At 43.4% G+C, this 12,153-nt stretch overlaps 1 pseudogene; it reads right to left on the minus strand.

Moving 5' to 3' along the window:
- Positions 1-4,964: 4,964 nt before the first annotated feature.
- Positions 4,965-5,945, minus strand: LOC100615397 (large ribosomal subunit protein uL11-like; annotated as a pseudogene).
- Positions 5,946-12,153: the final 6,208 nt, after the last annotated feature.

Consider the following 12,153-nt stretch of genomic DNA (forward strand, 5'->3'; position numbering starts at 1 on the left):
TTCCTGCTGCTTGAATCAGCATACAACGTACATTTTTAATGAAATATTGCACATACAGGGAAATAGGATAGCACATAGTGTTCTCCTATTTTTTCATATTTTCATGGGAAATGGAGAGGGGTACATTTGCACTTTCCATATTTCCTTTTTGTCATATTTGTATGAGCTTTCTTTTTAACTACAGGTACAGTTGAAGTCCACTTTGTACCTCCTCTAATCACAGAGGCAAATATATAATCTTCCTGTCCTTGATTTTACACTTTTACTACAAATCTATTTTGTCCCTAAACAGTTATTACAAATGCATTTTGCCCCTAAACAGTATGTAAAAGTAGCCATTCACAGTGGCTCACACCTGTAATCCCAGAACTTTGGAAGGCCAAGGTGGGAGGATCACTTGAGCCCAGGAGTTTGAGACCAGCCTGGGCAACATGGCGAAACCTCGTCCCTACATAAAATCCAAAAATTAGCCTGACATGGTGGTGTGTGCCTATAGTCCCAGCTACCCAGGGGGCTGAGGTGGGAGGATCTCATGGGCCCAGGATGTACAAGCCACAGTGAACTGAGATCCCGCCACACGCCACTGCACTCCAGCCTGGGCGACAGAGCCAGACACCGTTTCCCTACCACCATCCCCCTCACCAGCCCTCTACCCGCCAGCGCCAACAAAGAAAATATGTAGAGTTGTTTGGTGTAGTTAAAAATTCTACGTACACATATATTACCTGCAACCCACTTTTTCCATTCAATATTAAGTCCTTAAGAGTCATCTTCATCTACATGTACTTTTTTTTTTTTTTTTTGAGATGGAGTTTTGCTTGTTGCGCAGTCTGGAGTGCAGTGGCGCGATCTTGGCTCGCTGCAACCTCCGCTTCCCAGGTTCAAGCAATTCTTCTACCTCAGCCTCCCGAGTAGCTAGGACTACAGGTGTGTACCACCACACGCAGCAAACATTTGCTTTTTTTTTTTTTTTTTTTTTGAGATGGAGTCTCACTCTGTCGCCCAGGCTGGAGTGCAGTGGTGCTATCTGGGCTCACTGCAACCTCCGCCTCCCAGGTTCAAGCGATTCTCCTGTTTCAGCCTCCAGAGTAACTGAGATCACAGGTGCATGCCACCACGCCGGGCTAGTTTTTTGTATTTTAGTAGAGACAGGGTTTCACTGTGTTGCCCAGGCTGGTCATGAACTCCTGAGCTCAGGCAATCCACCTGCCTCAACCTCCCAAAGTGCTAGGATTACAGGTGTGAGCCACCGAGCCTGGCCTTTTATGTATTTTTTGTAGAGATGGGGTTTCACCATGTTGCCCAGGCTAGTCTCGAACTCCGTACCTCAAGTGATCTGCCCACCTTGGCCTCCCTAAGTGCTGGGATTACAGGCATGAGCCACTGCGCCCAGCCCTGTATACACATTTCAATACATCATGTAATATATATATATAATTTATATTAATTAAAAAAATAAGAAAATCGAAAAGAACCACTGTAAAAAAGAAAAAAGATTATGGCTTTTGAATTTCTCCCTTCAAAGTGACATACACATTTAGAGAGACTAAGAGCTTCTTCTGAATTTGGGAGGTAGAGTGACATACATTTTTTTTTATTATACTTTAAGTTCTGGGGTACATGTGCAAAACGTGCAGGTTTGTTACGTAGGTATGCATGTGCCATAGTGGTTTGCTGCACCCATCAACCTGTCATCTACATTAGGTATTTCTCCTAATGCTATCCCTCCCCTAGCCCCACACCCCCCGACAGGCTCCAGTGTGTGATGTTCCCCTCCCTGTGTCCATGTGTTCTCATTGTTCAATTCCCACTTCTGAGTGAGAACATGCAGTGTTTGGTTTTCTGTCCTTGTGTTAGTTTGCTGAGAATGTTGGTTTCCAGCTTCATCCATGTCCCTGCAAAGGACATGAATGCATCCCTTTTTATAGCTGCATAGTATTCCATGGTGTGTATGTGCCACACTTTCTTTATCCAGTCTATAATTGATGGGCATTTGGGTTGGTTCCAATCTTTGCTATTGTGAATAGTGCCACAATAAACATACGTGTGCATGAGACTTTATAGTGGAATGATTTATCATCCTTTGGGTATATACCCCGTAATGGGATTGCTGGGTCAAATGGTATTTCTGGTCTAGATCCTTGAGGAATCGCCACACTGTCTTCCACAATGGTTGAACTAATTTACAGTCCCACCAACAGAGTAAAAGTGTTCCTATTTCTCCACATCCTCTCCAGCACCTGCTGTTTCCTGACTTTTTAATGATCGCCATTCTAACTGGTGTGAGATGGTATCACACTGTGGTTTTGATTTGCATTTCTCTAATGGCCAGTGATGATGAGCTTTTTTTCATATGTTTCTTGACTGCATAAATGTCTTCTTTTGAGAAGTGTCTGTTCATATCCTTTGCCCACTTTTTGATGGGGTTGTTTGATTTTTTTCTTGTAAATTTGTTTAAGTTCTTTGTAGATTCTGGATAGTAACACTTTGTCAAATGGATAGATTGCAAAAATTTTCTCCCATTCTGTAAGTTACCTGTTCACTCTGATGATAGTTTCTTTTGCTTTGCAGAAGCTCTTTAGTTTAATTAGATCCCATTTGTCAATTTTGGCTTTTGTTGCCATTGCTTTTGGTGTTTTAGTCATGAAGTCTTTGCCCATGCCTATGTCCTGAATGGTATTGCCTAGGTTTTTTTTCTAGGGTTTTTATGGTTTTAGGTTTTTTTTTTTTTTTTTTTTTTTTTTGAGATGGAGTCTCGTTCTATTGCCCAGGCTGGAGTGCAGTGGCACAATCTTGGCTCACTGCAACCTCCGCCTCCTGGGTTCACGCGATTCTCCTGCCTCAGCCTCCTGAGTAGCTGGGATTATAGGCGCACACCACCATACCTGGCTAATTTTTTGTGTATTTTTAGTAGAGACAGGGTTTCACTGTGTTGGCCAGACTGGTCTCGAACTCCTGACCTTGTGATCCTCCCACCTCGGCCTCCCAAAGTGCTGGGATTACAGGCATGAGCCACTGCGTGCAGCAGGTTTTAGGTCTTACGTTTAAGACTTTAATCCATCTTGAGTTAATTTTTGTTTAAGGTTTAAGGAAGGGGTTCAGTTTCAGTTTTTTGTGTATGGCTAGCCAGTTTTCCCAGCACCATTTATTAAATAAGGAATCCTTTCCCCAATGCTTGTTTTTGTCAGGTTTGTCAAAGATCAGATGGTTGTAGATGTGTGGTGTTATTTCTGAGGGCTCTGTTCTGTTCCATTGATCTATATATCTGTTTTGGTACCAGTACCATGCTGTTTTGGTTACTGTAGTCTTGTAATATAACTTGAAGTCAGGTAGCGTGATGCCTCCAGCTTTGTTTTTTTGCTTAGGATTGTCTTGGCTATATGGTCTCTTTTTTTTGGTTCAATATGAAATTTAAAGTAGTTTTTTCTAATTCTGTGAAGAAAGTAAGTGGTAGCTTGATGGGGATAGCATTGAATCTATAAATTACTTTTGGCAGTATGACCAGTTTCACAACATCAATTCTTCCTATCCATGAGCATGGAATGTTTTTCCATTTGTTTGTGTCCTCTCTTATTTCCTTGAGTAGTGGTTTGTAGTTCTCCCCCTTGTAAGTTGTATTCCTAGGTATTTTATTCTCTTTGTAGCAGTTGTGAATGGGAGTTCACTCATGATTTGGCTCCCTGTTTATTATTGGTGTGTAGGAATGCTTGTGATTTTTGCACATTGATTTTGTATCCTGAGACTGCTGAAGTTGCTTATCAGCTTAAGGAGATTTCAGGCTGAAACAATGGGGTTTTCTAAATATACAATCATGTCATCTGCAAACAGAGACAATTTGACTTCCTCTCTTCCTGTCTGAATACCCTTTATTACTTTCTCTTGCCTGATTGCCCTGGCCAGAACTTCCAATACTATGTTGAATAGGAGTGGTGAGAGAGGGCATCCCTGTCTTGTGCCGGTTTTCAAAGGAATGCTTCCAGTTTTTGGCCATTCAGTATGATATTGGCTGTGGGTTTGTCATAAATAGCTCTTACTATTTTGAGATACGTTCCATTAGTACCTAGTTTATTGAGAGTTGTTAGCATGAAGGGGTGTTGAATTTTGTCAAAGGCCTTTTCTGCATCTATTGAGATAATCATGTGGTTTTTGTCGTTGGTTCTGTTTATGTGATGGATTACGTTTATTGATGTGCATATGTTGAACCAGCCTTGTATCCCAGGGATGAAGCCCACTTGATCATGGTGGATAAGCTTTTTGATGTGCTGCTGGATTTGGTTTGCCAGTATTTTATTGAGGATTTTTGCATCGACGTTCATCAGGGATATTGGTCTAAAATTCCCTTTCTTTGTTGTGTCTCTGCCAGGCTTTGGTATCAGGATGATGCTGGCCTCATAAAATGAGTTAGGGAGGATTCCCTCTTTTTCTATTGTTTGGAATAGTTTCAGAAGGAATGGTATCTGCTCCTCTTTGTACCTCTGGTAGAATTCAGCTGTGAATCCATCTGGTCCTGGACTTTTTTTGGTTGATAGGCTGTTACTGCCTCAATTTCAGAACTTGTTATTGGTCTATTCAGGGATTCAACTTCTTCTTGGTTTGACTTGGGAGGGTGTATGTGTCCAGGAATTTATCCATTTCTTCTAGATTTTCTAGTTTATTTGTGTAGAGGTGTTTATAGTATTCTCTGATGGTAGTTTGTATTTCTGTGGGATCAGTGGTGATATCCCCTTTATCATTTTTTATTGCATCTATTTGATTCTTCTCTCTTTTCTTCTTTATTAGTCTGGCTAGCAGTCTATCTATGTTGTTGATCTTTTCAAAAAACCAGCTCCTGGATTCGTTGATTTTTTGAAGGGTTTTTCATGTCTCTATCTCTTTCAGTTCTGCTCTGATCTTAGTTATTTCTTGTCTTCTGTTAGCTTTTGAATTTGTTTGCTCTTGCTTCTCTTCTCTAGTTCTTTTTTTTTTTCACCAGTTGTTAAATGATCCTTTATTGAAATATTTTCCTTTGTGCTTAACTGGCTGGGCATTCCACAGCACCACTGTTGATGCCATCTATGATGTCATGAGGGTGGCGGCCATCAACGTTACAGCCCACAGACTGGGCAGTCCCCAGGATCTCTTTAATGGTTCCAGAGAGTTCTCTGGCTAAGGATCAGTGCCGCATCTGTCAAGCAATGTTGACGATCTCATCAAAAGTGATATTCCCACTGTGTTTAATGTTTTTCTATTTCTTTCTGTGTCTTGGTGGTTCCTTAAGAGCTTTGATGATTAGGGCAGAGGCAGAAGGCACCACTTCAATCTGGGCCTGTCTGTTCTGAATGGTCAGTTTCACTGTAATCCTCAGGCCCTTCCAGTCACCCGTTGCCTTGGCAATGTCATCACCAACCTTTTTTGGAGACAGACCCAGGGGGCCGATCTTGGGGGCCAGGGCAGAAGTGGCACCGACTTCACCTCCGGTGCACCTCAGGTATACGACTTTGATCTCGTTGGGGTCGAACTTTGGCGGCATGGTGGAGGCGGCTGGTGCGGAATGACCAAAGAAAGTTGCACCTTGGCCTCCTCCGAGCCGAAAGCCGAGAGCTCTCTAGTTCTTTTAATTGTGATGTTAGGGTGTCGATTTCAGATCTTTCCTGCTTTCTCTTGTGGGCACTTAATGCTATAAATTTCCCTCTAAACACTGCTTTAGATGTGTCCCAGAGATTCTGGTACATTGTGTCTTTGTTTTCATTGGTTTCAAAGAACTGACTTATTTCTACCTTAATTTCCTTATTTACCCAGTACTCATTCAGGAGCAGGTTGTTCAGTTTCCATGTAGTTGTGTGGTTTTGAGTGAGTTTCTTAAGGGGATTGTTGGCAAGATGGCCAAATAGGAACAGCTCTGGTCTGCAGCTCCCAGCGAGACTGATGTGGAAGGTGGGTGATTTCTGCATTTCCACCTGAGGTACCTGATTTATCTCATTGGGACTGGTTGGACAGTGGGTGCAGCTGACAGACAGCAAGCTGAAGCAGGGTGGGGTGTTGCCTCACCCGGGAAGCACAAGGGGTTGGGGAACTCCCTCCCCTAGCCAAGGGAGTCCCACTAAGGGACTGTGCCGTGAGGAACACTGCACTCCAGGCCAGATACTGCGCCTTTCCCATGGTCTTCACTTTTTTTTTTTTTTTTTCCAAGACAGGGTCTTGTTCTGTCACCCAGGCTGGAGTGCAGTGGCGTGATCTCGGCTCACTGCAACCTCTGCTTCCCGGGTTCAAGCAATTCTCCTGCCTCAGCCTCCTGAGTAGCTGGGATTATAGGTGCATGCCACCATGCCCAGCTAATTTTTGTGTTTTTAGTAGAGACGGGGTTTCACCATGTTGGCCAGGCTGGTCTTGAACTCCTGACTTTGTGATCCTCCTGCCTTGGCCTCCGAAAGTGCTGGGGTTACAGGCGTGAGCCACCGTGCCTGGCCAAGTGACATACATTTTTAGCTCTACTAAGAAAGAGTTCAAGCTAAGAGTCTTTGATCTGCTAGGATTTCTAACACATGTGAACTCTACATGCTTTCTGTAATTCTACCAGATGTAGCCAAATTGTTCATAGTGAGTCCATCAACTTATAACTAGCTTTAGTTACAGATCTCTTGCCTTCTACTATTATACAGGATGGATTTTCAGATGCGGATGTTCTTTTGATTTGTGGTTTGCCCATTTCCTTCCAAGAAGTTGTCAAAAATGGCCTGGACTGGTGGAACCTTTACCATAGTTTATGCTGAGATAGCATTATTATGCCAGTCAGTAAGTTAAACAAATGCAATACTTTGAAGACTCTGACCTAGTTAGTTTAGACTTTAGAGTGAAAAAACCTGAAATGAAATAGAGGAAGAGTATTAAGGTAGAAGCATATAGCTTGGGGGAAAATATATCTATTTTTTTCATTCTGTTTATTGTATTCTCTTTTTTTTTCTCAATTTTTTTTTACCTCCTCTTTGACCCATGGATTATCTAAAAGTATTTTGTTTAGTTTGGAGATTTTCCTGTTATGTTTCCATTATTGATTTCTAGTTTGATTTCATTGTGGCCACAGATTACATTTTACATAATTTCAGTTCTTTTAAATTTAAGGTTTGTTTTATGGCCCAGGATATGATCTGTCTTGGTGTATGTTCTGTGGGTACTTGAAAATAAATTGTGTTCTGTTGTTGGGTGGAGTTTTTCTAAACCTGTATGTTACTGGTTGATGTTATTGTTTAGTTCTTTTATATCATTGCTGATTTTCTGCCTAGTTGTTCTAGTAATTGTTAAGAGGGAAGTGTTGAAGTCTCCGTCTGTAATTGTAGGTTTGTCTATTTCTCCTTTCAGTTCTATCAGCTTTTGCTTCATATATTTTGTGGCCCTAAACGCATGCACACTTCAGGTTAACATTCTTGGCTGGGTGCCATCATTGCAGCACTTTGGGAGGCCAAGGCAGGTGGGTCGCTTGAGCTGAGGATTTCGAAACCAGCCTGGGTAACATGGCGAAACCCCATCTCTACCAAAAATACAAAAATTAGCTGGGCATGGTGGCATGTGCCTGTGGTCCTAGCTACTCAGGAGACTGAGGTGGGAGGGTCACCTGAATCTGGGGAGTTTGAGGCTGCAGCGAGCCGAGATTGTGCCACTGCATTCCAGCCTGGGGACAGAGTAAGACCCTGTATTTAAAAAAAAAAATCCCCTGCAGTCTTATTTATTCAGCCCCCCCTACCCACAACTCATAGTTCTCGGCTAATCTCTCTGTCTCTCCTTTTTTTTTTTTGAGACAGTGTCTCTGTCTAGTGTCCAGGTTGGAGTGTAATGACCGGATCTCAGCTTATTGCAACCACTACTTCCTGGGTTCAAGTGATAGTTCTGTCTCAGCCTCCCAAGTACCTGGGGCCACAGGCATGAGCCACCACTCCTGGCTAATTTTTGTATTTTTTGTAGAGACAGTGTTTCACCATATTGCCCAGGCTGATCTTGAACTCCTGAGCTCAAATGATCATCCTAACTCAGCTTCCCAAAGTGCTGAGATTAGAGGTGTGAGCTACTCCACCCAGCCTAGATAACTTCTTTTTTTTAATTTTTTATTTTTAGATGGAGTCTCGCTCTGTCGCCCAGGCTGGAGTGCAGTGGCATGATCTCGGCTCACTGCAACCTCCGCCTCCCGGATTGACGCCATTCTCCTGCCTCAGCCTCCCAAGTAGCTGGGACTACAGGTGCCTGCCGCCACTCCTGGCTAATTTTTTGTATTTTTAGTAGAGATGGGGTTTCACCGTGTTAGCCAGGATGGTCTTGATCTCCTGACCTCATGATCTGCCCACCTCAGCCTCCCAAAGTGCTGGGATTACAGGCGGGAGCCACCATGCCTGGCCTTTTTTTTTTTTTTTTTTTTTTGAGAAAGAATCTCACTCTTGTTGCCCAGGCTGGAGTGCAGTAGTGTAATCTTGGCTCACTGTAACCTCTACCTCTGGGTTCAAGTGATTCTCCTGTCTCAGCCTCCTGAGTAGCTGGGATTACAGGTGCATGCCACCATGCCCGGCTAATTTTTGTATTTTTAGTAGAGATGGGGTTTTACCATGTTGGCCAGGCTGGTCTCGAACTCCTGACCTCAAGTGATCTACCCGCCCTGGCCTCCCAAAGTGCTGGGATTACAGGCGTGAGCCACTGTGCCCGGCCGACAGTTTTGTTTTTGAACAAAACTTGAACAGTTCGTTCCTGAAAAATATTGCGCCACTTCTTTCTCCCACCATTTTCTAGTGTGTTCTAATTGATTTCCCCTTATAGGTAAAATGTCACTCATTTTCTGCTGGCTATTTTCAAGATTTTTTTGTCTTTAGTTTTCAGAAAATTAATTTTGATGTCTTGGCATGGATTTCTTTGGGTTTATCCTTTTCAGAGTTTGTTCACCTTCTTGAATCTGTGGGTTGTCTCTTGGGGAATTTTGAGTCATTTCTTTGTGGGCTTTGTTAGTCCCACCTTTTTTCTCCTCTGCTTCGGCAACTCTGATGACATGAATGTTAGTTTTTTTTTGTTATAGTTCCCTAAGGTCGTGTTCAATTTTGTTCAATCTGTTTTTTCTCTGTTGCTCAGATTGGGTAATATGTATTGTAGTTTACTGATTCTTTCCTCTCTCTCCTCCATTCTCCTGTTGGGTCCATCCACTGAGATTTTTCTTTTGGTTACTGTGCCCTAAATTTTCCATTTGGTTCTTCTTCATAACTTCCGTATTCTGAGACTTTGTATTTCTTTGCTGAGTGCAGTAGGCAGAATGGCCCTCCAAAGATGTCCATGTCATAATCCCTGGAACTGTGAATATGTTACTCTACATGGCAAAATAAACTTTAAAAATGTGCTTGAGGATTTGAACAGGGAGATTAGCTTGGATTGTCTGGTGGGTGCAATCTAATTACATGGATCCTTAAAATCAGAGAAACTTTCCTGCTTGTGGTTAGAGGAAGATGTGACAGAAGGGCACAGAGATGTCATGTTGCTGGCTTTGAAGATGGAGGAAGAGGGCCACATGCCAAGGAATGTGGGTAGAAGCTGGAAGGAGCGAGGAAGTAGATTCTCCCTTAGGGTCTCTAGAAAGTAACAGCCTTGTGGACAAATTGATTTAGCCCAGTTAGGACCCATGTCAGACTTCTAACCTACAGCTAACGAATCTGCATTAAGCTGGTGAATTTGTGGTGATTTGTTATGGCAGCAATAGGAAACTAGTACACTGAAGCTACTTTATTTGTTTCAGGGATGTTCAGAATTGCTCATTGAAGCATTTTCATCATGGCTGCTTTAAAATCCTTGTCAATTGTTCTAACATGTCATTTTGGTGTTGACATCTTTTTTTTCATTCAGTTTCAATCTTCTTGGTTCTTCGTATGAATGATTTTTTATTGAAATGCAGACATTTTCGTATTGTTATGAGCCTTTTATTTTTTGTTGCAAAAAAATAAAAATAAAGTCTCATAACAATACAAAAATGTCTGGGTCTCAATCTGTCATTCAGGCTGGAGTGCAGTGGCTTGCTCTCGGCTCACTGCAACCCCCACCTCCCACACTCAAGCGATTCTCCCACCTCAGCCTCCCAAGTAGCTGGGACCACAGGCATGTGCCAGCATGCCCAGCTAATTTTTGTATTTTTTGTAGAGACAGGTTTTGCCATATTGCCCAAGCTGGTGTCGAACTCCTGGGTTTGGCCGGCTTTGGCCTCCCGAAGTGCTGGGATTCCACTCATGAGCCACCATGCCCAGCCCATGATGAGACTTAATACCTTATTTAAACCTAGTTTTAGCTGGCTTTCTGTGACACCATTCTGGCAAAGAAAGCTGGGTTGCTTCCTTGTAACTGCCAGATACAAGTAGAAGTCCAAGTTCTCCTGCCAGCCTCTTTGACACCAGAAAGGGGGTGCTCCTTGCTATTGGTGGGCAGTTGTGTGAATCAGCCCCCCAGACGGTCTGTACTGACACTGGGAGGGATTGGGGGTATCTCATTTCTGCCAGCAGGAATGAAAGGCCAGGTTCCTTACTTTGCCTTTCTTGTTCCTTACTTCTCTGACACCACTCCGGTGGGTGCACTGTACCGCCTCATTTTATCCTTCTGGGGATGGAAGTGTAGACTCCCTGCTTGTTCTTTGTTGGTGTGGATATGGGTAGGGCCAGGGTTGGTTGGTTGGTTTGTTTTTTGTGGTGTTTGGCTGGGATAGTGGTTATTGTCTAGGTTTTCTGTCTTATTAGGCTGCCCCTGTCCTAGTTCTTTGGCTAGAGAGGCTTTTGTTGTGGCTTTACACTTCGTCTGTGCCACTTGGCATTTTCAAGTTGCCGCTTCTTTAGCATCAAGTCTGATATATAAGTCAAAAAGGAAACCTAGGGAACTTACCACTGTCTTTCCTCTGGTCCCAAGGTCCTTTAGTCAGTCTGACTTATTGTCACCTTTCAGTCTTATTTTTGTTTTATATAGAATGTCCAGGGTTTTTAGCTATACTGAGTGGGAGGAATAGGAGAGAAGATGCCTACTTCGTCTTACCAGAAATGGAAGTCTGTCTAAAGACCACTTTTTTTTTTTTTTTTTTTTTTGAGATGGAGTCTTGCTCTGTCACCCAGGCTGGAGTGCCGTGGTGCGATCTCAGCTCACTGCAACCTCTGCCTCCTGGGTTCAAGTAGCTGGGATTACACAGGCATGTGCCACCACACCCGGCTAATTTTGTATTTTTATTAGAGATGGGGTTTCACCATGTTGGCCAGGCTGGTCTCGAACTCCTGACCTCAGGTGATCTGCCTGCCTCGGCCTTCTAGTGATGGGATTACAGGCGTGAGCCACCACACCCTGACCTGGGACCACAGTTTTTTTTTTTTTTTTTTTGCAGTGAGCCCAGAGTAGCCAGGACCACTTTTTAAAGCAGATTATTCTCCTAGGTTTTTGGATTACATATTGGCAGATTTTTTTCCAGCCCACATTTTCAATAAAGGTATACTCCTACGTGGGTTACAGCTTTTTATGGGTTTTCAGTTCAATCCTGATTTGAGTGAGCCCCAGGGCCTATCTCCTGTCTCCACATAGGTTTTAAAACCTAAGTCCCTGGAGTGTTGAGACTATCTAACTCTCCTTTATGGGCTGGCACCTGCCACTCCACAACCAGGAGAGCATCAGCTTCAGCTCATGTGACTACCAGAATAGTTTTAGTCTCTCAAGTGTACTTGGCTATGAATTTCATCAGATAAGATGCTTGTAGTATTTTACTTAGCATTTCTAGGTATTTAAAAAATTTAGGCTGGGCGTGGTGGCTCATGCCTGTAATCCCAGCACTTTGTGGGGCCGAGGCAGGCAGATCACCTGAGGTCAGGAGCTCGAGACCTGCCTGGCCAACATGGTGAAACCCTGTCTCTACTAAAAATACAAAAATTAGCCGGGCATGGTGGCGGGTGCCTGTAATTCCAGCTACTCGGGAGGCTGAGGTAGGAGAACTGCTTGAACCCGGGAGGCGGAGGTTGCAGTGAGCCGAGATCACGCCATTGCACTCCAGCCTGGGGGACAAGAATGAGACTTCGTCTCAAAAAAAAAAAACTTTAATTCAGGCTGGGCATGGTGACTCATGCCTACACTTCCAGCACTTTGGAAGACTGAGGTGGGAGGACAGCTTGAAGGCAGCAGTTCAAGACCAGCCTGGGC

This window comes from Pan troglodytes, chromosome 15 (genome assembly GCF_028858775.2).
Source record: "Pan troglodytes isolate AG18354 chromosome 15, NHGRI_mPanTro3-v2.0_pri, whole genome shotgun sequence".
Taxonomy (NCBI): Eukaryota; Metazoa; Chordata; class Mammalia; order Primates; family Hominidae; genus Pan; species Pan troglodytes.